At 45.6% G+C, this 26,962-nt stretch overlaps 1 protein-coding gene across 1 annotated transcript in view; it reads left to right on the top strand.

Annotated features, from left to right (window-relative positions):
• The first annotated feature begins 2,549 nt into the window (after window positions 1–2,549).
• The window catches only part of ptn (pleiotrophin), a 41,558-nt gene continuing 17,145 nt past the window's right edge, over window positions 2,550–26,962 (top strand). The window contains exon 1 of the mRNA XM_041964144.1: window positions 2,550–2,639. The gene's annotated coding sequence lies outside the window, so the exon portion shown is untranslated. The remainder of the gene's footprint in view (window positions 2,640–26,962) is intronic.

The raw sequence follows: 26,962 nt of genomic DNA, 5'->3' as shown, positions 1-26,962 counted from the left end.
CAATCCGGGCTTGTCCAGCTGCGGCTGAGTGCTGGGGATGCTCTGAAGGGTCATCTCCAGCCATCTGCCATTCCAAACACCCCGAGAGCGGCTACAACTTATTACCACACTCCCTCTAAAAGGATACGTGGCCACAAATAGCAGCTAAAATTGAAGAGATTGTAGATTAATTAGCTATACAAACGAGCATCAAGTTTAATTATCTAAATAAAACAGGGGCCTAAATTTAATAGTTAACTGTTACTGTTTGTTTACTGTTTGCTGCCTTTGTTCTGGTGATGAATTAGCAACTCAAACTCAGCGTGGAGTTTGGTTTACGCTAAAACAATTAGCCAGTTGGTTGTTTGAAAATGCAATCAATCAATGTAATCAATTACTAATTAAGTACTTATTGACAATATGATTACTTTGATATTGATTAATCATCAGCAAAAGTAATCAGGTGACGCAGTGTAAGGAGGTGGGGGGTGGGTGGATGGGTCAAACAAACAGAGGACTTTCACCCATGCAGACCACTCCTCATGTCCTGTGTGAAACTGAAAGTCAACACTGACCTATTTTAAATTGTGTAACGTTCATTATGGTCTGGTGTGTAGGATTTAGTGGCATCTAGTGTTGAGGTTGCAGCTTGCAACCAACTGAATACCCCTCGTCTCCCCCTCCCCTGCAAATGCCGATGGCCCTCTTTAGAGTCAGTGTTTGGTTTGTCCATTCTGGGCTACTGTAGTCAACATAGCAGAATCAGTGGAAACAATTCTGATTATAACTGTGAATTTTATATTGCACCTTTAAATTACATCATGAACGTAAGATTTTTTCCGATTGTTGCTACTATTAGTTGGATTGCCGTGAATTTTTTACCGACATCCATGGTCCCCAGAGGATGATTCCTAATGACCCCAGACGATGATTCCTAATGACTTCTCATGTAGTACCATCCAGACAAGGTTTTCACTTATCCTGAAAAACATTTCAACATCTGCTGGATGGATTTGTACAACACCCAGTACTTGCACAGTACAGATATTCATATTCATGGTTCTCATATGTTGCATCCTACTTTGGCAATCCTCCTGTTTTTCTTGGGAGCCGGCATGAGGTTGACGTTTGTGGTTTTAGGTAGTGTTTTGACAGCTCTGGGATGAATTGTCAGGAAATTTTGGACTGACATTAATGTCCCACTGAGGAGGAAATATAATAATTTTGATGACTTTCCTTCAGCGCCATCATCAGGCCAAAAATGTAATTGTCCAGTAATTTTTTAGGACTAATGCATGAAGAACTACATGACATTTCCATCAGCCTCACATGCACTCAGTGCTAATTTGCAATTATTAGCATGCTAACAAACAAAAACGGCAAACATGGCAAAGATCACTTTCTAACGGCGTGCTAGCATTAGCATTGAGCTTAAAGCTAACGCTAAAGTTGTTAATACTTGTAAAAAGACAAAATGAGACATTGTGTTTTAAAAGGAGCCAAGTTCCATCCTTTCAAACAAGCCTGAACCATAGCTTGCCAGTGGCTATTGTTAGCAAGCCGGCTAACACACAGCACGATTGACTGTAACGAGCAAAGGTGTTCTCTTGAGGGCTTGCAAAACTTTCTCCATTTTGAAACACTTTCAAACTAAACGTTTAATCTGTGAATTGATCAGATGAATCGAGGGTGGAAATAATTGCAGATTTCAGGCCTAATATTCATCTCCGTCATCGTGAAAGAGCAGCGATTTCTTTAACTGCGCTCACTGTAATCATGCAGCCTCACAGAGATCAAACTCTTCGTTTATCGAGAACACACAGCTGCTCGATAACGCTAGATAACCATTCAAAAGGGCGGCAAAAACACTGAACATCACTCATAAGCCAACATCCCATGATCAGATGGCATTCACACGACACGGGAAGCATGTTTTTGCAGCTCTGGCCCGTATGAAATGCTGAAAAACCAATCCAGTACCCAGCTGGTGCTTGTCAATATTCTATTGATCGCTGCGGTCGGACTCACTTTTCCATGGATCAACAAGATATTTTATGTAACTCTGTGTGTTTGACTGGGCTGCTGTTCCCAGCTTGCTCACTCTGTGGGCTCCTCTCCTGCAGCCACATTTTGTTGTTGTGTTTGCTTGTGAATCTCTGCCCCTCTGTTGCCGTTTGGATCAGTGACTCTCACCGTCTCCCTTCTCTCGCTGTTCATATGTCTCCCTGCCTCTCTCATCTGTCTGGGCTTTTTCCCCCCTCGTCCCCACGGATCTCCCGGGCACTTTGGCTCTTAGCTGCTCTCTCTCTCTCTTCCTCTTTCTCCCACACTCCCATCGTCCATCTCACATCTTCTCTCCGGTGTCTCTGTGAGTGCCAGGCAGGGCGTCCCTGGAGTGACCTTGCGGGTAATGAGCTCCTGATCACGAGTCGGGAAAAACCCAGCATTCAACACCCACCCCGCCACCCTCCCCCTCACCCCATGCAACACACACAAAAAAAAGAGAGAGGAAAAAAAAAAACTACACAGCTATCGCATGCTCAGCCCACAAAGAGAAATAGTATTGGAGAGGCAGGGCAGCGGGGCAGAGGTGCAGATGAAAAGAGTCTAGAGAAACTTCTTCAAGCTCTGATATACAACTACCAGACCTCCAAAACAAAGTAAGTGGATTTTTATTTTAATCCTGGGCGCACACTTACTGATACATGTCCTGTGTGGGGATAGGTGTGATGTGATGGCGAGGCGGTCACTTGAGCAGCCAGGCGAGCAGAAAAGTTTGCAGCGGAGCTGGTGGACGATAGGAAGGCCACTTTTGATGTTATTCTTGGTGTGTGTGTGTTTGTGTGTGTGTGTGTTTGCGTGCATCTGTGTGAATGTTGGGGGTGGGATTCATGTGATTCCAGAGCTGTCAATATCAACCCCTGTTGTGTACGCATTGTTTTTTAAATCTCACTGTGAGAAAACTTTGGGTGAAGTTGCAAAAGAAACTCGGTGGAAGTTTCTCTGGTGATCAAAACATTGTTTTGCATTCGTGCAGTTTTCCTGATACTTTACTGGTTTTTTTTATTCTTAACCAAAACGCTTCTGTAAACACGGCCCTAATCGCTTCTTTTGTTGCTCTTCCCATTTTAAGCAGATTTTTCCCTGAGGCTGTTGATAGGAGATAATAAACATATGAAAACATAAAAGACTATTAAGCTTAAACTGCTGAGAATTATAAGTGCAGATGGAAAAGTGGCTTGTAGACACATTGGGTAAACAATTGGAAAGTCCCAATAATCCAGCAGCCATGGGCTACGGACTGTGGTGTTAAATCATTAACAGGGCCGTTTCCTCAGTGATTAGACTTCAAACATCCATATGTTTTGTTTATTATCGCTGCCAGCCAAATATACGCGAGCCCAATTAAGCATGTCTGTGCATGTGTGCTGGTTGAAGTGGGCCACTTTTGCCCAGGATGTCGTAATTTGGGTCAGGCCTGACTGGAATGACAAACCCCGAGCAGCTGTATTGTATCAGCGCTATGTGGTCCGGCAGACCTTCTGCTTGCGTTGCCATGGCTTTCTTCAGCACTGGTGTAGCAACCCGAGTCAGACCAAACAGTGCTCCTCTCTGTCTTACGGGCATTCCTGCCGCAGACAAAAGCCTTCTCCGGCTCATTCTTGCTCGAAATGAGGTGTCCGCTTCATTTCTTTAGAATCAACACATGGTGTGGTCCTAATGAAAGAGCCGGGGGAGATTAAACATGAGGTGGAGATGAGCTTGAGAAACCAGCTTTGGTCCGTAGGAAGTCAGAACACAATGCGGATTAAGCTGGAGGACAGCCAGCAGGGCCAAACTCATAAAACTGCGTCATTTCTAAATAGATCCTGGCATTTTCCTTCCAAGATGGCCACTTGGAGGCCCTTTAAGAGACATTTTGCACATTCTGCCCTTTTCTCTTGTTAAACGCTCGCCCCACAGACTTCACCACGTGGTCCGGCCTATATGTCAAGACTAAGCAGCACAAAGCCAGTTCATTTCCGTCGGTGTCTTCACAAATGCTTTGCCGAGGCTGTTCTCCATGGAGGAGCCGGAGCAATAAGGCATAGAATTGCGCTGTTAGGGCCCTGAGAAGTCCGCTCCAGGGGGGAGGGAAGGGCTGTGAATGGAGCCAATTCTCGTCTATAGGGCACAAGTAAGTGAGAGAGAGAGGGAGAAAGAGGGTAGGGGGATGAGGACATACACAAAGATCCTCACATTGAGTGGCTGGTTTATTCTTGTGGGGTACGCACTGACCCCTCACATGTGGGATGAACAGACTGAGCCTTGATGGGGTCCAGAGGGCCTCCAAAGAAAGGGAGGACAGGATAAAGAGAGGAATAGAAGAAAAGAGGAGGGGAGGGGTGCCAGAAGAGAGGCCTGTCAAGGAACTATCCTTCATTGCATCCAGTTGTAGACGTCATATCGCAGGAGATGCAAGAAAGTAGAGTTGGATTCTGGCGTATCGTGGCTCGCTATTGGTTTTGTTTTTTAGTTTTGGCCACCATTCCTATTTATCTCAAAAGGCTAAAAGAGGTCCAACAGAAACAGTCACACAGGTATAAGAAAGCAGCAGAAGCTCTGATATCCTGGGACAAGCTCCAAAACCACTGGATCCTACACCTCCCATAATGCAACTCAATGTCAGCATCCCTTCCTGGTAAACTCCTGCGCCTTTCAAAACTCCATTTCCCGTCATCTTCAGGGTTATTTTCTCACTTTGCCGCGTCTCCTCCAGGTCTGAAGAAGACATTAAAGCTCTTTTCACAGGCTGAGGGGTGATTTCCAGTGACAAGGAAACTGAATTTGATGCATTAAAGCGGCAGAGTGCTCCTTTAAACAACTACCCGAACTAAGCATCCATCGAAGTTGAATTTCCTGGTTCAGCTTTGACTTGCTTGCCGTACTTGTGTGCATATGCAGTTTTCAGATGAAATGACGGGTTATTGCCTCCAGCTTCAATTTTACCTCAGATTAAAATGGTGGAATTATTGTCTTGTTTACAAGCTTTCCAATCGTCTGATCACTCGTTCTTTCCCTCTCACACTTCGTTTTTACGAAGATGTTGTGTCGCAAGGTGCGTGCAGAGTACAGCATTAAATAGCAGATAAAAATAAAAAAAATAATAATAATAAAAAATGATGCCCAATACTATAAAAACAGCTGTGTAAAAGTAGAATTATCCTTTAACTACAGCTCTTCAGGCGATGCAGAGGTTCTCTCAATTAAAGTACCTGAGCTTGCCACTGAAATCTCACTTAATCTATTATTCAGCTGTGGTGATGAGCGGGGCCGGCGAGGGGGCCGGCACCCGAGGCTGTTGGGTTAATTGTCATGTGTGGAAACGCAGACGGTCTCATGGAGACGTCAGGTGAGCAGCTATCTCATTACAGGCGAGGACGAGACAATCAAAGCTGTCTGCAGAACCTCTAAGCCGGTGATGAGAGAATGTTCCTCTTGTGTGGTGTTGGTCCCTATTGTCCAGGGGAGCCCATTGATGGGGCTACTAATGCCTTTTGTGGATGAGTTTATATGCACGAGTCAGGGTTTTTTGTTTAATGCTGAGGCACACCGTGAAACCCTCAGTCGCTTTTTGATCAGAACCCACCATCTCTCTCTGCAGCTTTAAAAAGGTGCTCATTTCTTTCCTTCCTTAAATTCGTCAGGATTTTCTACTTTTCCCGTGGAAAAACAAACATCTAATTGTGGCCTGTGTCCCTCCGCCCTGCCGCTGGCTTGATCTGGTGTTTGATCCTCGAAGAGCTAATGATAACCCGAGGCTTTCCACTGTAATCAATCCGCTCATTAGTGTCCCGCTCAGTCACGCGGCCGCCCACACAAACTTACAGACATGTGCACAAACATGCGCAAACTGTCCCCAGGCCTGCCAGCAGGTGACTGACAGAAGAGAGGGCAAAGGCCACAGTTGCAAGAACACAAGTTCTGCACCTAGTGAGACAGCAAACATGCAGCAATGTAAGACTGGACACATTTAATTGGATGCGTTTGATTGGTTTCAGTGTTGGTCTGCGGCACATTAAGATTTAAAAGATCGTATTTATGGATTTGCAAGTTTTATCCCTTTTGCTATGATTCCACTGCACATCAACACTAATCATTTCACATGTTCTAGGCATCCATTATGGAAATATTGCAAAGGCAGCTCTGTGATTAATCTAATTTAATGAGATGCTTAATGTAACATGAGTCCGCCAATTGTTTTTCTTACCATACAGGAATGAAAATAAATCAGCAGCTGCCGGTTTAAGTTGTAAAATTACATCAAACAATATCCGGCTGTGTTGCACTGATTCAAAAAACAGTGAGCCAAGGTGTGCTTTTTGGCCTCTTGTGGGCAGAACAACGACCTACAAACACAACACTTTTAAATGCGCACCAATATTCCACTGTTATTCCAAATACGCAGCATTCAAGATGCATGCATGAAAGAAAAGCTTCTGGCTGGAAGGAGAAACACACCTACTTTTAAACACCAAGAAAATCTTGGATATCGACAGGCTTTTGGTGAAAAGTCTCGCAGGCGGGTGAACAAATGAAAGAGGGAGGCTGTGTTTGTGAACATGTGAGGAATATTCATTGTCGTCAGCCGCGTAGGAATATTGTCTTTTTTTTTGGAATAAGGGAAAAAAACAGAATGTTCTGTGCGTGCAAACCTAGTCGACGACACATACGCATATAAAGCTGGCTAACAGTTTATTACAAGGAGAACATTAGCATTCATTTGGAGCCGTGCTTGTGTCCAACTGATGCATGCAAGTCCAATATTCATTCTCCTTTAGCTCTGTTAAAGACAACATCTCAGCAACTCCTGAGGGAAATATCCGGCTGTTTAGTTGCGAGATGCTGCACTACGTTCTCCAGACAGCCACTAAGTTCCTGATTGTGCAGTTTGATGCACGGCAGCTCCGGCACGGGGGTTTATTTCTGCCGAGCCGAACAGAGATGTTACTTTTGCTGCCGAGAAAATGAGGTTGATGGGAGCGGCGAAGTGGTAGCAGCAGTTCTGTATCTTTAACAAATGTCATACAGGGAATACGGGTCCTGAGGGTGCGCCCTCACCCCGAGGTTGTGTGTGTACAGGCTTCAGAGTGTGAAGCGCAGGGGAGTGGGTTGTGTTTGTATTCCTCTAATGAACTGAGGGACGACCATGTCTCTCTCAAGCATCGTGCCGTCAGAGCAAAAAGGAGAAAGCTGGAGACAAAGAGGAGAGTCGGACCAACAGGGCGACTTCAGTTGTGTTTATAATAAAAATAAAAACAAGACCATATTGGAGACATTTGGAAATTAGCAGTATATGAGTGCAATGAAATCCTTTTTAATCAATCATCTGGTCGTCCTTCCATTGTTCCTGCGCTTTCTGAAAACAGGTGCAGCAGAAATAAAAGTAAGCCACATTATGGACTTAGAAAACTTTCTCCCCATTGCAGAACCTTGCCAAATGGCCCAGAGGTAAAACCCTGAGGGGACTATTAAATAACATGCAGCCAATATGCTGCCAAAGCTTCACCTAAATGCTGTAATCTATTGTCTCAATCAATGCGGTCTCGTTTTATTTAGAGCCTCTCCGTCGCCGGGAGTGGATTCGACCCGGCCTGCAGAGTTATTAGCAATATTATAATCAGCTCTGCAGAGAGAGCTCGATTCTTGCGAGGTGTAAAGAGCGTGTAGGTTATAAAAGGGAGGACGACGGCATCAGACGCACGGCCGCCGGCTGCTCTTACTCACAGCGATGCAGGGGTTTGTTGTGATGTGGCCACTGATGTCGAATGGAAAGTCAAATTGATCGTGGGCCGCTCTGTGGAACGCCGTCTGGCGCTTCGTGTCTCCTTTCCAATCCCACTGCTAATTGGATTGCTAATGGTAGTGTTGTACTGCGGTGACAAACTCCTCTTATTAGAAGGGTTTGCACAGTTTATCATGAAATTCAATTCTATTTTAAGTGCAGTGATCAAATGGAAGAGACATCCAATTTCTTTAACCTCACTCTCTCCAGCTAATTCAATGAAATTATATGTTTAAGACGGAAAATCTCTTCTTTTTCCCTCTTTTCAGCTCTTTTTATTAGGCCAAGCAGTGGTTACCAGGCTGCTTGAAGGCCAAATCTTCTATACTTAAGACCAAAATAATTTTAAACAGTTTATACAGCCTCCTAATGCCAAAGGGGGTGTCTAATCCTTGGTTGAATCTCAGCAGGTTTTAATCTGGCCCAGTGGAGAGTTTCTGCAACTCTGGGATGTCTTCCTGTTCCTCCCTCGAGGCACCACATTCTGCAGAAGGTATGATTTGGAAAGTTAAACACCTCAGATGGATGCGCAGAGGATTAGGCGAGCCCACTCTACAGTCGCAAAAAAGCCAAGGATGGTTTCATGTCCGCCCACCAATAAGTGATTAGAACCCCAGATCAGCAGGGGTGGGGGTGTGTTCAACAAAGCCCCGAGGGAGAAAACGTGTCCGGCGTTATTTATTTGCCCTAAATACCTTGAAATGCACGTGCATGTCACAGCTGCCCCTGCAGTTGTGACTGTATCGTGCATGTTGGATCTGCGAAAGTTTCATTCACATGGAGGGGAAGGGAGGAGGAGGAGCGAGAGAGGGGAGGCGAGAGAGAATCATTAGTCATATCCATTAGTATTCCATCCACAGCTTGTGCTGTGAGACAGCCGGTCTGTCCAAACAAACAACCAGCAGAGGGGGGATGCCTCATTATTACTTCCCCTCTTTTTTCTCACCCGGAGTTCACATTCCATCCGACCGCAAACACCAGGCCAGGGCTGCGGCCTTGCCCTCTGTCCCCCGCTGGAGTTTAGGGATGTTAGCGGGGCTGGTAAAGCAACAGTTCATATGCTGTTCAGTACACGACGAGGACAGTACAGTACAAGGCAGCGACCGGGGAGAGGGAAGACAAAAGCACAATGTGAACTCACAGTGTCCAGCCCTCCGAGTGGTTTCGGTCGACGCCCTCTCCAGCCTGATGCATTGTCGGGCGTTAGGGGCGTCTTTCTACCCGCGAGACATCCGCTCTTCACACGCCTGCCACCTTATAGCTCATCACTGGCGTTCCCAGAGGGGGGCGGCTGCACTCAGCTGACACACAAACCTGAACTATTGAGGCTTTGACAGAATGTTTGACGTTGTTTCCATTAAAACGCCGCAGATATCTGCAAAAATGTAAATCGCTGCAAACAAAATGCAAATCGCTGCACTTTAACTGCATTTATCTGAAAATATTCATGAGGACATGACAAGATTATATAATTAATGGAGCATGAGTAACTGTGATACATGAAGGCATTTCAAGCTGCTGCTTCACACCTAAGATGTTTGTGTTTTTTTAATGAATGAATTCGCCTCTCGGGACGAATGTACCCTCTTGTCAGCCTTTATGGTTTACAGAGAGGGAGGTGGCATGTGACAAGGGCCCCCTCTGGACTTGAACCATGGTTGTTGCAGTTATGCACCACCTCTCAACACCACGCTCGTTTTGTTGCCTCCTCTTTTTGGGCTTTTTGACAGAGTGGAGGCATAAAATATTGAGTGGCAGCATTAATGCAGCAGAAGAGGCCACCGTCAGTCTTTACTGCACAGTCTATTTCTCAACATGCCAGCTATTCCGCCGTTTCCTCTCATTGAAGAAGGGCGCAGGAACAGGTGGGAGCGTCCCGTGAGGCGCCCTCGGACACCAGCTGTTCACCTCTGCGCTCGCAGAAAAAACGTACGGCAGTATTACACTGTTTTAAAGCGCAAAGGCTTGTCCCCGTGGCTGCACCCGGAACAAGCACATTAAAATATCCTTTCTTGCAAGTCAAGATTTTGAACCCCGAGTGACCTTTAAACATAATCATCAGGGAATGCAGAGAAAATCAAAGAGCTGCCAGTTCGCCCTACACGGCCGTCCTCGATGCCTCTATCTCCCACCCTCGGCTTGTGGAGGCTGTAGAGTGAACAAGAGGGACAAGTCAGTGCGGTGAGGACTTGATCCCTCACCAGCTTCCCAACACTCCCAAACAGGGTCAAGCACTGCTGCCAGGAACTGAACCTGGTCTCTGTGGTCCTGCACAGGTTCCCGAATCAGACTGCTGCCTTAACTGACTTTAATAATATGATATTTAATAACCGAGCCACCTTTAATTCAGGAGGAAAATTCCACTTTAGGTATCAGAAACGACTTTGCACCCTCATGGTGGGCCATCTTGAGGGCCTATTAATTCAAAATCTAATATCTTAGATCAGATTTTTTTATTCCTAAGTAGGCTTTTTGTCATCTTTATTGCATTGTCCTTAATGTCTGGCGCGCATTAATTTGTTATGAGCATTTCTCCACCAATTTATTCCTGTAATTCATCAACCGTCTTTATGATATACTATTTGTCCAAAACCTAATTAAATACGTGCAAGTAATGCTGCATTTCGACCCTTCGGTTTACAAACTTGTGCTTCTCCTGCAGCTCTTCAGACTGCGTGCACTCTGCAGGGACGACCGGCTCTGCGCTTGAGTTGTCGAATCGACTGTGTGTCAGTTCGGGGCACCTGCACGGTCTTCTCACGCAGGGTGACACTACCGTGGCCGCGGTGGCTTTTGTGACACACATTAAAGTCAAAGAGACGGCGGCGAACTCCGCAGCGTTTGAACACCAGGACTCGATGTCTCCTCTGACTGTAATGCTCACTGGCAAGCTGGAAGGTCATGTTTAATGCTGAGCTCTGACTGTGGGCGAGAGCTATTTCCACCCCCTCCACCTTACACCCTCCTCCCTCGGCCTACCCCCTAACCCCGCAGCCGCCCCACAGCTGAGCGCAGCCCGTGCCGTAGAGGGGCTCCTGGCACTCGCACGGCGGCTCTGAGCTGTGTTTTCATTTTAAACGGGAATGATTGGATGTGTCCACGCAGCGAGATGGGGCCCCTTATTTATTTGTAAATCAGGCCACACACTGCATCGCCACATTTTATGGTTTGGTAAATAAAGCTGGAGCAGATAGCGTTTTGTGCAGATGAATGTAGACAATGACAGCAGCGGGCGCGCAGGAAATCTGGAGGGTCTGGAAATAGCTCACTGCAGAGGCAGGGTGATGGTGAATTGGACGGATGTGTGAGATGGACATCAGCAAGTACTGCGTGTGTGTGAGAAACAAGACTAAATGAGTTCGGCTGGACAACGGGCCGCATTTTGAAACATCACGCAGCAGCTACCTTTATAACGAGAATGGATGTTTCAGCACCCTTTAGTTCATGTGGCTTATTGGAATATTGGATTGTCTTATGTCCTGTGTTGTTGTCCACTGCAGCAGGCAGCCTTCAGAGGGTATTCTGTTATTCTGCACTTGTTTTAGCTGCGTAACACAGACGCGAGAAGAGATTCGAACCGATTGGCACAAACCTCCTGAGCTAAAAAAAAAAAAAAAAAATCTGTGGCCAACTTCGGTGACGTTCATCGGCCCCCGGCCGTCGATGGAAGTGCAGGGACTCAAGCTGCAGCCCATTTTATTGTGGAATAAATTAGGCGGTGTGGATCCTGTGTATTGAATTCCCATCAGCCTCTGCAGCTGACGTCAGAGGACCTCAGGCGGTGGATCTCTGTGGTGATGCACGTGCCCTCCTCGGTGACTGCTCGCCACTTAAAACTCCAACTCTCATTCGAACACACAGAAAAAGCAGCACACACACACCGTTTGGTCGCCTCCTGGGATCTGCAGGCCAATTACATGCCAATTACTACCATTTTTTTCTCCTCTCCAGTCAAGAACATCACATATAAAAAAGTGATTTATATGCTTATTTAGTTTGGTGTTAAGGCAGGATTTGTGTGGACTCTTTGGGAAAACAGGTGTTCAATTAACATTTAGCCAGGTGGTATCAGAGATGTTTTATAGCTGATTGCTTCAATTATTTGCTGCTTTTTGACACCCATTGTTCTAATGAGTGTTAGTCTCAGATCAGCATTTGGCTCTGGAGAGCGAGGCCACACTCTGTGAAGAATTGGACTCTGCAGGTCATAGACTGGACTTCATCTCTGTCCAGGAAACTTAGCAGTGGGAGACAGTGCTGGATGAAGGCAATGCGCCACGTTAGCCTCCCAATTCCATCTCCTCGTGCCAAATGGCCCCAAAGACAATGCAATAAAAGTGAAGGATTTGCTCCGGCCAAAAGTCGTGTCCTTGACAGATCTGGGATGTCCAATCTTCCTCTGTCCACCATTCTCGGTAAATAACTTTGCCCCTGCTTCCTCGATGGCTGGAAATAAGACTGTCACTGGCTCCTGGAATATAGTGCGTCGCAAGCGATGTTTGATTCATTGAGGGTTGCACACACCCTGGCAGAGTAGGAGCTGAGTGACACTATCATTGCAAACTGGAGTAAACAAGTTAAAAATAGCAGTCGCTCTTTGTCGTTGGAGGGTTTCAACGAGAAATTTTCTCCACATTTCTCACAGAGAAACAAGAGGAACAGGTTATTACAGCCGAACCACAGAGACTGTGCAGAATATGAGGATATAGCCAGATAATGAGGTGTAGCCCTTCCATCTTATTCCTGTCTCTACCTCCTTTGCTTCCTTGCAACTCCTCTTTTGTCTCTGAAATTTATAATGGATGATTGTTACATGAAAAACCAAAGACGAAAAACATAAATAATACGAAACAAAACGTTGAGTTTCAGGCAGCAGCGAAACAAGCTGGCTAACGTGTTAGCGAACAGTCGGCTGTTTGCACATCCTGCAGACACGGAGCAACATTCGGAGTCATGTTTCTGGTCAAAGAAAAAAATCTAAGTCCTGTATCCACTCTCTTTTAGCTCTGTTTTTGTCTCCACCAACTTGTGAAGGAAACATCTGCTCTTTAGCGGCTAAATGCTCACCAGCTAGTTGCTAACTTTGTCTGCTGTTTGGTGCTGGCCAGGTGGTTTGCAGTGGGTAGATCTGATTTTTAGCTGGAAACGACGCTCATTAATGCAAGAACGTAACATTAAAACATTAAAACTAGCTTAAAGAAGGCAACTGCAGAGTCTGTTGACATATCTGTGTGTTTGTCACATAGGCTGTATGAAACATGGCTGCAGTCTCCATGACTACATTGTGAGCTCAGTGTCTGGCTCCGTCAAACCCCCGGCTGAGACATAAAATAGGCAGCGTGGGTGGAGCTGAGGCCGGCCGATGAAGCCTGGTTGCTGAAACCTAGCGGGTAGTAGTCACTCAGAGCGGCCATGCCCATAATTATGCATAACTTTAAGCCTTGATATGATTTAAGTGACTGCGTTACATAAAAATTCACCCTCATACAGTTGTCATGAATGGGGAAATTAGCTATGGCTGTAAACATGTTTTATTTCTGCTGTCAAGTGGCACAGTTTAATATGGGGGTCTATGGGAAATAACTCGGTGTGGCCATTTGAGGAACTGCAGCTTTTTGCACTCAGATTGGTTCGTCACTCCAAGCAACCCTCTTCATCACACCCAGATCAGTTAAAATGACTCTAATAACAAAATGTTTGGTAAGTATTCATAGTTAGAGCATGAGAATGTGTTTAATGATTATGTCTGAGACAAACAGCAAGTGAAGTAAAGACTTCGTGTCTTATATGCGAGTATCTCCCTGTTTTGACACCATATTTTCCGAGAGACAGAAGTGGAGCTTTGACATGTTTGAGAGGTTCTTGCAGTCGGCGGGTATTTCATGCCCGTTTCACTGAATGAATTTTGATGGGCTGCTCTGGTCCGGGCGTCTTTAACAGTCCCGACAAGCCTTTGTTCTTTCCCCGTTTTCATGTCTGATCCCCAACAGCCCACAGGGGAAGCTCTGTCGGCCGGGCTCCGCGAAAGCCTCTCTGTTTGATCAACTTCGAACATATTTGAACAATTTAGGCAGGGATGAGAGCAGGTAATTCAAAGCCTGCCAAAAGAGTGTTTTGGGGAGATGAGGAGACACGCGAGTTCACAAGGAGTAGCGGAGAAACTCTCACTTCAGCGCCGCTGCGTGCTCCAAAACTACACATCAACATGAACATGAACCCCTAATGCGGCTGACATCTTCAATCTACAAAAAACATTTTGAAATTATCTCCCCCAAAACCCCCTCTAGCCTCTCTCTGCCTCCCTTTTCTCCAGGCTGTAACTATTTTCACCCAGTAGAGGCCAGTGTGTAGCTGATGAGGTCATCCTCCTGATATAACAGCTGCACGGGGGAAAAGAAAAAGGCTTTTGAACACCTTCACTGGGGGTCAGAGTGAAGAAGGCGTGAGGGGCATGGATATCATTTAGTCCAGTCCAAGCAGGAGAATCGCTGCGAGGGGATCAATGGCACATCGAGCAGCCAGACACAAAGAGGCACGCGGTGTTTGACAGTGAAGTAAGGTAAACGCCGAAGCCATCCCCGCCATTACTGGAGGTAGAAAAACACAGCGAGCGGCGGAGAAAAGCTCTGTTCAATATTGCCATGAGAGGACGTTGATGGTGGGTGCCATTAAATACAGTTACTGCAACAGAGTGCAGATGAGAGGTCAGGGCCATTGTGGATAGATCATGAGAGCCCTCTACTGACAGCTAAATCAAAAGAAACCAATATCACCATCAAAACAAAGTCTCCTGCTTCCACATTAAGAAGAAAAATAGACTTTACTGAATAGGTGTGATTATTTTCCGTGGTTGAGTCATCAGAAATAAGCTGCTTTTTTTCCCCTTCATGTGGAGAACTGAAGTGGGAAATTCTAATCATCATTTAGCACTAAAATCTTATTTCAGACACCCACCTACTGCTGTAAAAGAAATGAAGAAATGATTTAGTGATCAAAGGGGAGGTGTGGAGGAGATACAGACAACAGTGGGAACATGCTGAAAGCGAGTGACCGCTGATTTCATTTTCAGCTTTGACCCTTTGCTGGTGAAGCTGTGCAACCTCACAGCCTCCTTTTTTTTACAGGTTTGAACCTGCAGAAGGGAACAAATTGTGTTTTTTTATTCTGCAAAAGAAGTCGTTCAGCCTAACACGTGGCTTTCAAATTCATTTTTACTCAAACTGTGACAGATTTCGCTGCTAGAACGGAGTCAAAACACTTATTTCTGATGCACATTCACCTGTTTCTGAACTGAAATGTGTCACAACAAGCTACAGTAGAATATTTCAAGTGAATAATTTAGAAAGTGAACTTCTCTCACCGTAGAAATGAGTTTCAGACATTTAAATGAACGATTTGAGTGACTTACTCTTTGTTTTTCCTCCTCGCTCTCATGTCCCGAGCCATTTCATTCATAGAAAAAGGAGAAAGAGCTGTAAATTTATTAATTATTCCATCTCGTGAGAGTACATGTTCACCCATTCAGCAGACACAGAGCAACATCTGGAGTCTTGTTTCTGGTCACCGAACAAATCTAAGTCCAGTATCTACCCTCTTTTAGCTCCGTTTTGGTCTCCACCAGCTCGTGGAGGAAAAATCTAGCTCTTTAGCTGCCAAGTGCTCCGTCACGTTCACCAGCTAGCTGCTAATTCTTCGTCAAAACATGAGGTAGCTTTAAAAGTAAACCTTTCTCCCCATATTGAAGGATTTCTTTCAGGTTATTACAAAGAAATGAGTTTCAGACATTTAAATTAACGATTTAAGTTACTTATTCATTGTTTTTTCTCCTCACTCTCATGTCCCGAGCCATTTCATTCAAAGAAAAAAAGTGAAAGAGCTGTAAATGTATTCATTATTTCACCTCAAGAGGAAATAAAATCCATTTGACATGTTCTGTATTCAGCCACAAATTGTGCGAATAATGTTGGGAAGGACAAAAAAAACCCCAAAAAACCCAAGTTCACCTCAAATCTTTCAGCTTCAGACAGGCTGCTGTGGGTGTTTGAGGAGGAAAAACTGCAGAGAGAAACAAATCCACAAACCGTTATTGAGCGGCGCACCTGAAACTCCCGCCTCTCCGCGGGTCGTCCACCTGGGAGCAGCGTGTGAGTGAATATTAATCAGCCAGACATTTCGAGTAGGAGATGGGAATCGAACAGAGGGTTCGGGCATGACAGGGAATCTGCATGCGTTGAAGCAAACTGAAGGGTCGCTGCCAGGTGTCCTTGGGAGAAAATAGTTGAAAAACGACTTTGGCCTACAGAATCGCGCAGGTTAGTGATTAAAAGGCCGAAACTCGCTCGGTTGCAGTCATCCCTGAAATTGGACGGATATCGAGGTAAAGCTGCGACTCAAAGGGCTGTAGGGACCGACTATTATTATTATTTTAAAATCAATAGGCTTTCTTTTTTTTTTTTTTAGCCGGGAACGGGGTGACACGTCGCGTAGATGCTGAACAGTAACTGTTTCTCTCGGCCGCTGCCGTGTGATCTGAGGTGAGCCTCAGCCTGGAGGGAAATGTGCAACTGTTTGCCTTTGCGAGGCTTTCGTCATCTGCAGTCAAGCTTTGTTCCACTGCCACACAGGCTACAGGGGAACCAACAGGGCCGCCGTGCTTCAGGAAACAAAGAAACCGTGCTGCATCTTTGTTATTCTACATAAGAGACCACATAAGTGCACCTTTAAGATCTATTTCAAGAAGGCACAATGGACATGAAAGCACCTCTGATTCACAGTCCGTGGGCTCAGGAGAGCGCTAGTTTAAAGGTAAATATAAGCAGCATGTACTGTATGTGTTCTCCAGTATCTACGTGTGTGACACTAATACTGTAAACACATTACATCGGCACAAAATGGTGGGAACGGCTGTCAAAGCTGTCCAGCACAATTTGTTTTGCCAAAGTGAGTAAACACGATCTGCCCACACTTTCTCGGTTATTGTCTCGCGTCGATGTCAGACAGTCAGAACTTCTCGTCTCGAGCGCGTCCCGGTGACAGCGCAGCTTAGCATGCCTCGCAAGCTAATGCCGCCGCCACTGCCACCGCGGCTTCCCTTCAAGGCGCGAGATGAGATCTGCAGGCGGAGAGCGAGGAGGAGGAGGAGGAGGAGGAGGAGGAGGAGGGAGAGGAGCATTAACGAATCCTCTGACAGCCTCACTCACATCTTCTCTCTCAAGTTGCACGCAGTGGCGGCGACACTCTCTGGATGATAAAACAGAACGAAACAAATGAAATTAAATGCAGAAAAGTTGATTATCCTGCATGTGAATTTCATTGCCTCACATTCTTCAACATTTCTTTGCACAAACATGATGCATAAACCTGCTTAATCGCTCTGTTTGGCACTGCGCTGTAATGCATTTTGGATAAAAATACCCACCAAATGACGCAGCCGACGTGACGCTCTGACCGCAGAGAGCAGCACACGGCTCCTCCACACTCGTACATTTCCAACCACTGACCTTGGAGCTCCATTGTGCTGTAATAAGTGAAGAGTTGTGGCTGGTTTTAATTGACATAGATCTGTAGCGCACGTGGGCGTGACACTGCAGAGCCTTTCCTCTGCCTGCAGATGTCACACTGACAGAAACATCTGGCTTGTGTGGCTGCTTATCTTCCCCTTATTATATTAAAAGCCGAGCATATTCCCATCTAAATTCTGTGCCAATAAGCACTTTTTTAAGGTGGCTTGGCAGGCCAGCCCTCATATAGACTTCTACATTTGCCTCATCGACTTGGACACAAAGCAGTAGCTGCTGTCATTTTAAATATATTTATACAACTCAGTCTCACTTCTGAATGAGAGCATATGCAAATTTGTACTGTAATGCAAGTCTCATAACTCAGTGGGTGAGATAAACTGAACTCCTTGCAGCGTGCGTGCCTACTAAGTAATAATCAGTGACATTTTTGTGTAAATAAATGTAGATTTTGCTCTTCGGCCCACTCTCAGCTCATGAAGGCATAGATTTGCAGCTCCAGACAGACGTCTGTTGCTGTAGTTCTTTGGATTTTAGCTCAAACTCCAGGAGTAAATGTGAGAAAAAAGACACAGCGCTGTATGTGGCTCTGGCAGCACGCATTCTCGGCCTGGTCATCCCTCTGCAGCTGGACGTGTCGCTGTGACCGTGGCGCCGTCTGTGAGAAGCCGGCGTGGGATTACAGGTAACTGAAGGCTTTATCTCTCCACCTGCAGCTGTAGTCTTGCTCCCGCTCGGCCCCGCAGTGTGACGCCTGGTTTGGGGGAGGAGGGTGGTAAACCTCTGTGGGGAAACGCGTGTAGGTGGTGGATGCATGTTATCTGAGACCGGAATCATGTTTAAATCCAGAGGATGAGCAATATCCTGTCTGCGGTGTGTGGTACACGACATGGAGTCCAGATCTGGATCCGAGGTCATGCTGTATGTAGTGGTACACCAAGCTTTCAGCCTGATGTCATTATTATTTAAATCAGCCTGCACACGGGAAACATGTTGCTTCTTATTATCCCGCACTCACAACCAGGGGCCTCCCAAATCCGATTATTCCTGTGTTCATAATGCCAGTATGGCCCCCAAAAGTCTCAAATTTCCCTTTTTTCTGCGGACAGTAAGTATTATTTATTATTTTTTTTACAAATTATGAGAAATGTCATACATGTTATGTAGACTTTTGGGTTTGTGAGCACCATATTATATCCAATATAATTTGGAATTTTGCTGCATGGTAACAAAACTGGGTATTATAACAACATGGGGTGTGTCTGAGGATACTATTACGCCAAGTTTTGGGCCCCTGAGGGACAAAGTCATGCCAAATTGAAGGGTTGTGGACAGCATAATAATTTTTTTAATACCAAAAACTGGACCACAATTTGGAATTTAGTTGCATTTTTTTTTTAAATTTGGGCTTCGGACTGTACGATTTTACAGTCACTACAACAAATGTTTTAATTGTTGTCGTGGGATGACGGAGTTTGTGAGTGCTATAACAGATTTTGACACCTACTAAACTGGCATTCGGCAGCGCCAAAACATATTTTGTGATTCTGAGAAGATATTTTGTGGGGCGCTGCACCCAGTTTTGGGATTTAGAAACCAGTGCATGCAAGCTGTAATATCCTGTGTTTTTTCAATATGCTTTTGTATATGCACATAAACACAGTTATCACATAAAACACTGAAATGCAAAGCATGCAGAGCTCAGGCTGATGGATGAGTGTACAGACTGTAAAGCAGTTTAACTGATAATGTTCATGTGCAGCAGTCTTGAACTCTGTTCATGACACAGGTCAGTTCTGTAGGCTGAGGAGAGTCGTGCATCAGTACTGAGACAGAAGCATTTAGCAGAACTATGAGTGTCTGAAACATACAGAGCGACAGGACAGGAGTGGATTCTGCTGAGAGACTGGTTTGAATAGTTTCTACGGACACTTGTAGTCCCATTTAATCCATAAAAACGCTGGAATTTATTGTAACTGCAGATCCAAATGGACCTCAGCCTCCATTTCCTGTGCAGCAGAGCTGTTCAGTTCGTGAATGAACAAATCTTAAAGCAGTCCTCAAGCTGAACGAAGCGTCCTGAGGAGCCAATCGTGATTTATTGTTCGAGTTACTTCCTGGTTTAAAGCTTACTGACAAAGCGTGACATCCACAGAAACAATGATGTAATGAGAGTGAGTTTTGACAGCCTTTTTTAACCCACCTGGGGATGGATGCTTGATTTTCATTGACAGATTGTGGCTGAACTGTCACCTTAACAGCAGGGAGCAAGTGGTGCATTAATTAATGTCTAATTATATACGTATGGATCGGTGTGCATACATTAATGAAGAAATCTATACAGCTGAAACAGACTTTTAAACTGTGTCGAACTTCATAAATCAAAATGAAATTCATACTTCACACTTTTACTGTATTATTCATGAGTGAGTCATGAGTGGCAGGCATATCTGCGACAGCATTATTTACCTTAATCCACAGCACATTAAGCGCATCCCCACTTTAAAGAAGGCTGTGATTTCTGGGCTCGTTAATATGCCGCCACTGCCATTCCACTCCAAACGTGAACATCCACAGCCTGTTTACAAGCAAAATTAAATACGCAGAGATATGAGCGGACAGAAGTGGACAGAAATACAAATTCCCCTCGAACGCCTCGGCTAAATACTTTGAGTAAGGAGTGGAGATGAGGGGGGGTGCAGACATGATGGAGAAAAGGAGGGAGGATGGCTTAATCAAAAGGCAGACAAAGCTGCCCACGCTGTGTGCAAAGGCTTTCTCATCCAGCATACTTTAATGAACAAGTGACTCAAGGTGCTTTCAGCAGGTTCCTGCGAGGAACACACACACACACACACACACACACACACACACACACACACACACAGAAAGATAAATGTTGCCTATTCAATTAGACAGACACCTCTAAATTGGCGCCTTTGGAGAGCGTGTCTGAGAGAGGAGAGAGGGGAGGCGGGCGACTGCTGATGCTAACAGCGTGGGGCTTGAGGGACGGGGCTCCGTTTCTGGGCTGTCAGCGGCTGCCGGGGGGGTAACAAGCTATTTCTGGCAAATCACAAGGCGAGGGGACGAGGGGCGGCCGACAGACGTCCTCTGCAGCCGGGCGGGTACACAGGTGACTCAGCTGCAGACCTCTGCACCGAGGGGGGTGGAGATTAATGGACGGGATGAAACGAGGCGACCGTATGAATACAGCGCACCCGGATCAGCGGGACCTGGAGTGGTCAAACCTGCTGACTCAAAAAGTTCACGCTGTGCCGCCTTTTTCAGCTCATTCTCCAAACGTGCGAGGCCTGCATCCATCAGCGTTTAGCCCGCGAGGCCCTTCAGTTCAGACATATGAAGCCGTACGCTTAAGAATACTGTCGCATCGCCTGCGTGAGTACAAGAATGTGTCATTATTATTTGTGCCATTATTTTTTGCAGGCCTTCTTTAGCAAATTTCCTGTTTTGATCCCGTCTCATCGCTCCAGTGCCGTCATTACCAGCCATAGCTGGCAGCCAAAACTGACTGCACACGTGCACTCTGCTCAGCACCACACTGCACACAGACGATGTTAGCGCCTAGCTGGTGAAGCTAGTGGAGCATTTAGCTGCTGAAGTGTCAGATATTTCCCACAGGAGTTGGTAGAGACCAAAAACAGAGCTAAAAGAGAGTGGATGCTGAACTTAGACTCCAAATGAATGACAATGTAGCTCCATCACAGCGGGGCGTGTAACTGCTCTAACAATATTGTGTCCGCTGCCCCCAAGTGGCCAAATAAACCAGTTCCTGTAGGTTTAGGGATATGCTCCATGTAAGCATGAATATAAACTGGAATATTAAAGGCATTGAACCAAGGCCCCTCGAGGTGAAAGGGCCTCTGGGTAAAAATGCATCGGAGTCGTTAACATTTCAGCTTTTAATTGAGCTTCAGTGGTGCATATTATCAAATAAATATGTAACGAATCTAATTACCACGAAGTTAGTCCCACAAGGAGAACTCAGGACCCTCCAGGACCACGAGTTTGTTTAATGAATCAAAACATAAACTTCATCAACAAACTCATGTTGATATGATTCTGCGTTCTTCGCACTTTTTTTTTCTCGCTGTTGCTCGTTGTGAGGCAGCTTTCGTCGCATTTCTAATACATCCTGTTTAACTCCAAATGTCCCGCTGTCTTTGTACATTTTTTTTACTCTTGTTTCATGTTGCATCTGTGTTTTTAATGCTGCCTTTCTGCAACACAGATCTGAGCAGACCTGAAGTGCATTCAGCACACTGCGGAGGGTGAAACTGGAGACTGGGCCACTTGTTGAAACTGAGAGAAAAGATTTCAAAGTAAATGCAAACAGTGATCATCTTTGAACCCCCGTCTGCCATCATTCACGGCGTCCTGAAGCTGAACATTCCCTAATATTTGTTTGAAATGTTTACCCCTTGAGCCAGCACTAAAAACGTGTCGTCTTTTGGTACTTTCCCAACCTGTCTGCGCTGAAAAGAAGCCCTCATTGAAAGTTTAATCCACTTGTGTGCCCCCTCCCCTCCGGCTCTCTCTGTGCAGCCTTTTTTTTCCCCATGTGAAAAGATGGCTAAAATATAACGCAGCTGAAGAGGCTGTGATGTAAAGAGACGGAGGGAGTGGAGTTGCATTTGCAAAGAAAGTGGAATACTTCATTTGTGGAATTGCAGTCTTATAATCCTAAAAAAAGGAGGGTAATTAATAACCACTGGGGTTTGTCGTGCCAGTGACAGTATGGGGCTCATAATGCCCTCATACGGGTGCTAATAATAAAGAAAAAGGGGGCACAGAGATGAGTGGGAGGATAAGTGACAGAGTGGGTGTTTGGAGGCGTAGATATGATTTGATCAGCGTAATGGAGGCAATCATGCATAAATTGAAGTCTTCAATTTTAGCCGTTTCAGCTCCGGTGCTCTCACAGAGCCATTGTTTGTCCTTAATATTGTGTTTTTATGATTAAACAAGGCCGTCGCTCTGCACCGCTGTTCAAACTGAGCTCGGTTTTCCACACTTGGCCTCAAACGCAACACACATACACACACACACACAGAGCGCCACACATGCTGTTTTTGTTCCGGAGCACGGCTCCCTGGGGCCTCCTCCAGGGCTGTTCTGAGAGATAGCAGGGACCCTCTCCACACACTCCCCCCACCCCCACCCCCCCAATGTCTGACCTTTACAAAACACAAGTCAGAAAATGTGCCGCATTTTCCTCTAATCATCCGCACCTAAGCACAGGAGAAATGACGGCGCTCTTCAATTAAAGCCTCCGACGGCGCCCGCTTCTTCGCCGGCAGTCATCATCAAACCCGGAGGTATCGCTGCAGCGAGCAGCTTCTTCTCACGCGATTTATCATATATTTATCTGTATTCCTGCTGCAAGCCTTCACAAAACTCTCCAGGCTCTCTCCGCCTGTAATCTGCCGTTCGACTGTACATGCTCGCCAGCTTGTCCGTCTCTTTCAAAGGCCCTCCTTTGTCCTGCAGTCAATACACTCCTCGTCTCATCTGTGCTAGAATCTCTCAAAAGCCCCGCTCAAGCAACACACGGGCCGAGAAACTCCTAAATAAATCCTTTCAGTGTGCCCTGTGTCGAGGTGAGGCGTTCGCTCCTTTTCTGAATCACAACTACTGAGATGGGAAAGCTGCTCAGATGTGAATTTTTTCTGCCTGACTTTTCCCAAGGACATTGTGCTGTATTCTCTCCCTGTAACTAAAGATAAACAAACCACACAGGGGAAAAAAAAGTCCTCTTTTGTTTCTGTTTTTCTAAATATCTGAAATGTCTCAGCAGGAGCAGAAGTGATTCTCCAAGTAAAGGCATTCATCTCAGTTTCTGCAGTAATTTCACCTTTATTTTGCAGACGGGTCATCAGCTCTGCAGGAAAAAGGCCCGGCCGAGATGTTTCTGTGTGACAGCTCTCTGAGAAAGTAACACCGACAGTAAAATAGCGAGCGGCGGCAACAAGAAGCAGAGGCAGCAAGATGCAACAACGCATTATCTGGCTCCATAGCACAGTTCAGACGTGCTGGAGGTTTACAATCGCAGCAAGGTGGAAATCTCCTCTGTGTGCTGAGGGTTTGGTGCGATGGCATTCAGCGTTTCTGCACCTCAGACCTCGTCCAGCATTGTGCTCCTTTCAAACAAAACTGAACACCTCCCTTTTCAGTCGAGCATTTTCTTAAACCGACGAACCGCGTTTGCGCAGTACGCCCGATTGTATCTGTGCATCTTTATGCATAGGTAAGACAAGCACTTTTAGCCGCTTTGAATAGCAGCAAATAGGAGCAGTTCCTCCTTCACACATCAAGTAAAACGTAAGCTTCATTTGAGTTGGATGTCTGGCCAGCAGATCAATTCAAAGACCAGTATTCACTCCTCTTGCAGTTATTTTGGCTTCTTCCAAAGTAGCTCAATCTGCTAAATGCTCCAAGATGTTCTCAAGCTAACTCTATCTTTTTGCCATGTGGCGTAACAGGAGTGCAGTAACCTCAAGACGGGGAGACAAGCTTCACTGGTTTATTCTCAGAATCACCAGAGACAATAGCAGCCATGCAGTTCAAAGTTCAAAGTATTATTTTAGGCAGATCTCTTGAAATGTTTGGTGAGGCGAACACCAAACAATCACAGGTGAATGAGGAACCAGGGAGTGATGGGCAAAACTCTTTATCAGAGACAGAAGACTGATGTGTTTACTGGGGAACAGAAGACCAGGTGCAGTCAAAGGCAGGTTCAGGAACAAGAGATCAGGCCAAAGTTGAAAGCTGGAGAGTCGTGTGTATGAAGAACAAGCTGGCCCTGAGTGAGCGAGAGCAGCTTAAATACTGGGCTGATGAGGATCAGGTGAGTGGACAGGTGGGCGTGGCTGGCAAGGAGAGTGACAGTGGAAAAGTACTGGCTGAGCAGGTGAGCAGACGAAAGGGGTGGCAGCAGGTGAGAAGCTGAAGGCACTGCTGGAGATCCGGTTGATGAGAAAACAGTAAAAATTTGAACGAAAAGATGCTAAAACCCTCTGAGGGGCTGCAGACGCATGTGATATATCTGTGATATCTGAGCAGAGGGCCAGACAGCAACAGTTCAGGAAGCAGCTGCATGTCTATTACTAATACGTCCTTACCTCAGCTGTGTGTGTTGCGGTGCTTTATGCTGGGACAAAGATCTGTGAGTCAGCTGAAGACCAGTTTGTTCTCCTCCGTTCAGGTCTTATAATAGACCTGATAGTGTGACCTGAGCGACTTCTTCCACATGAGACCAGTGTTTACCACTTAAAAGCAGAACCGCGGGCGGAAGACTCAGGCTTTCCTTCCGATTTCACTTTCATGTGAACTGTATCTCCAGAACAGAGAGTGGCGATGAAAAGGCGGAAAGGCCGGGGGGGAGGAAAGCTTATTGCACAAGACAAAAACATGCTTATTGCAGCATGTTCTGCCTCTGCCATCCACGACTTTCTCCTCACGGGGTGGTGTGTTTTCTGTCTCGCCGGCACGCCGTCCGGTGTTGTGCGGTCGATCGGCCTCACGTCATGGAACATGTTTGGCTGTCGGCCCTCGCTTTACTTTGCAGATGAGATAGGAGGAGAGTGTTGGCTTGTTCCCGTCTGACCTGCTATCAGGGTTTGTTCCCACTTACAGGCTGAGTGAAGCAGAACAGCAGTTGTGTATCATACGTCCGCCTCAATGCACAACCGCGCACATGTTTACTGGCATGTAAATGCTGAGCATATACATGCAAATCTGAGTTCATTATTCACCCTCTTTTAGCTCTCTTTTTGGTCTCGACCAACTCCTGAGTTAAAAATCCGGCTTTTTGGCTGCAAAATGCTGCACTTTGTTCACCAGCTAGTGATGAACAGCGTATGTTTGGTGCAAAGCAGGAGGTGTCCAGCGGGTTTTTTGAGCTTCTCTCCGAGAACAGCTGCCTGCCATGGACAAACATGAGAGCGATGACCCTAACGCCGACAGTAAAGAGCTAAAACGTGATATAAACCTCCATAAAGCCGAGGCGGCCTGCAGATTTGGTTGATGATCCTCTGTAGGTTCATCACTACAAGCTCTTTCACATTTTATTGTTATTAGAAAAATGTAGAGTATGACCACTTTAAAGTGCCCACTAAAACCAGATCAGTTTATTTGTGTATTTTGAATAATGTTTGCAGCTTTCTTACACTATTTAAAGTGTGTTTTATTGTCCATGTGATTTAAGCCAATGGCCATCTACACTACAATAAATGCTCATATAAAAAACTCATAATGACACAACTGTAAGTATTGTGTGATAAAGTCAGAGCGAGCCGCCTTCGGGAACCCTCTTCCTTGATTTGTTACCTCCAGGGGCAAAGAGTTATTATAAAAACATGTATAATTCATTCGCAGCTAAGTGATATTAAAAGCGTACACGCGTGTTATGGTAATATTTGTGTTCATCATTAACACACCACACAGGGGCTGTTGCATAATTACAGACTCCCCATATGCATTTAGACAAGTTCTGTGATCATGAGCTGGATTTAGAGAGGTTAATGGTTGAAACGGAAAGAAGCCAAAACCCGTTCTTCACAGGGCGAGAATGGCGGAAATCTTTTGTGCTCAGCCAGGACACATAATAACCTCAGTAATTCCTTTTCTTGGGCTTTATAATTGATTCATTTAGACCGCGCTCTCCTTTATGTCGACTCCGCGGCCTCCCGCCATCACACGCAAGCGAAGCACCTGACATATAAACAGGAGCTCCTTCATGCAGTCGGCGGGGATTACATCAGTCCTAATGAGACAGAGGAGAGCGAGCGTTCCAGAGTGCTGGAGCGTCTTGTGTTTATTCGCTGGACCACACAAGGGATCACTGATGGTCCATCGATTTGTGGCCAGTATTGGCTTTCCTCCTCCATCCCCTTTCGCCAGGAACCCACAGCTGGGTCTGGATCAATGGGGCAAATTGAGGGTTTGATAGGACTAATTCTCACTGGCTCATGAGCCACGCTGGCCGTTGGATGCTTCTGATGTTCCAGCTCACGAGCCCTCCATGCACGGCATGAGGTTTGCAAACACTCACTTCTTCTGTGGTCCCAGCTTCTTGAACGTGAGAATCTGCTGCTTTCTGCTGCTGTATTCGATTTTAAATTGAACATCTGTGCATTCCCCGAGTGGCGATTGAACCAAACAAGCAATTTGAAGATTAAGTAAGAAACTGTGATGGACGTTTTTCACAATTGTTTTACAGACTAAAGAATTAATTGAGAAGATTATTGGGAGATTAGTGAGAGCGGTAATTTATTTCACATTTCTCACACACCTGTCTGGCTAGAAAATAACATGTGTGAACACACAATCGTGTTTCAAACTGTTCCTTCTTCCTAGTTTCTGAACGTGTGAACATAAAGTGTTCTTTGTTTTGAAGTAATGTCTTTTGTAACTGATGCTGAATGATGAATGAGAGCCGTCTCTTTTCGAGCCATATTCACTAACAGTGTCACTACAACCTCTGAGGCATTAAATGCTGTCTTTTATTTGAGCTTCACTTCACTAAACCTTCAGGTGTGGTAATATCCTGTCTGAGACACCTAGCTTAGAATCTGGGGACAAGTTGAACAATGATCGATGACTCTTTTTCTGTTGTGCT

Source organism: Chelmon rostratus, chromosome 22, assembly GCF_017976325.1.
Source record: "Chelmon rostratus isolate fCheRos1 chromosome 22, fCheRos1.pri, whole genome shotgun sequence".
Taxonomy (NCBI): Eukaryota; Metazoa; Chordata; class Actinopteri; order Chaetodontiformes; family Chaetodontidae; genus Chelmon; species Chelmon rostratus.
This window is presented reverse-complemented; position numbering and strand designations above follow the sequence as displayed.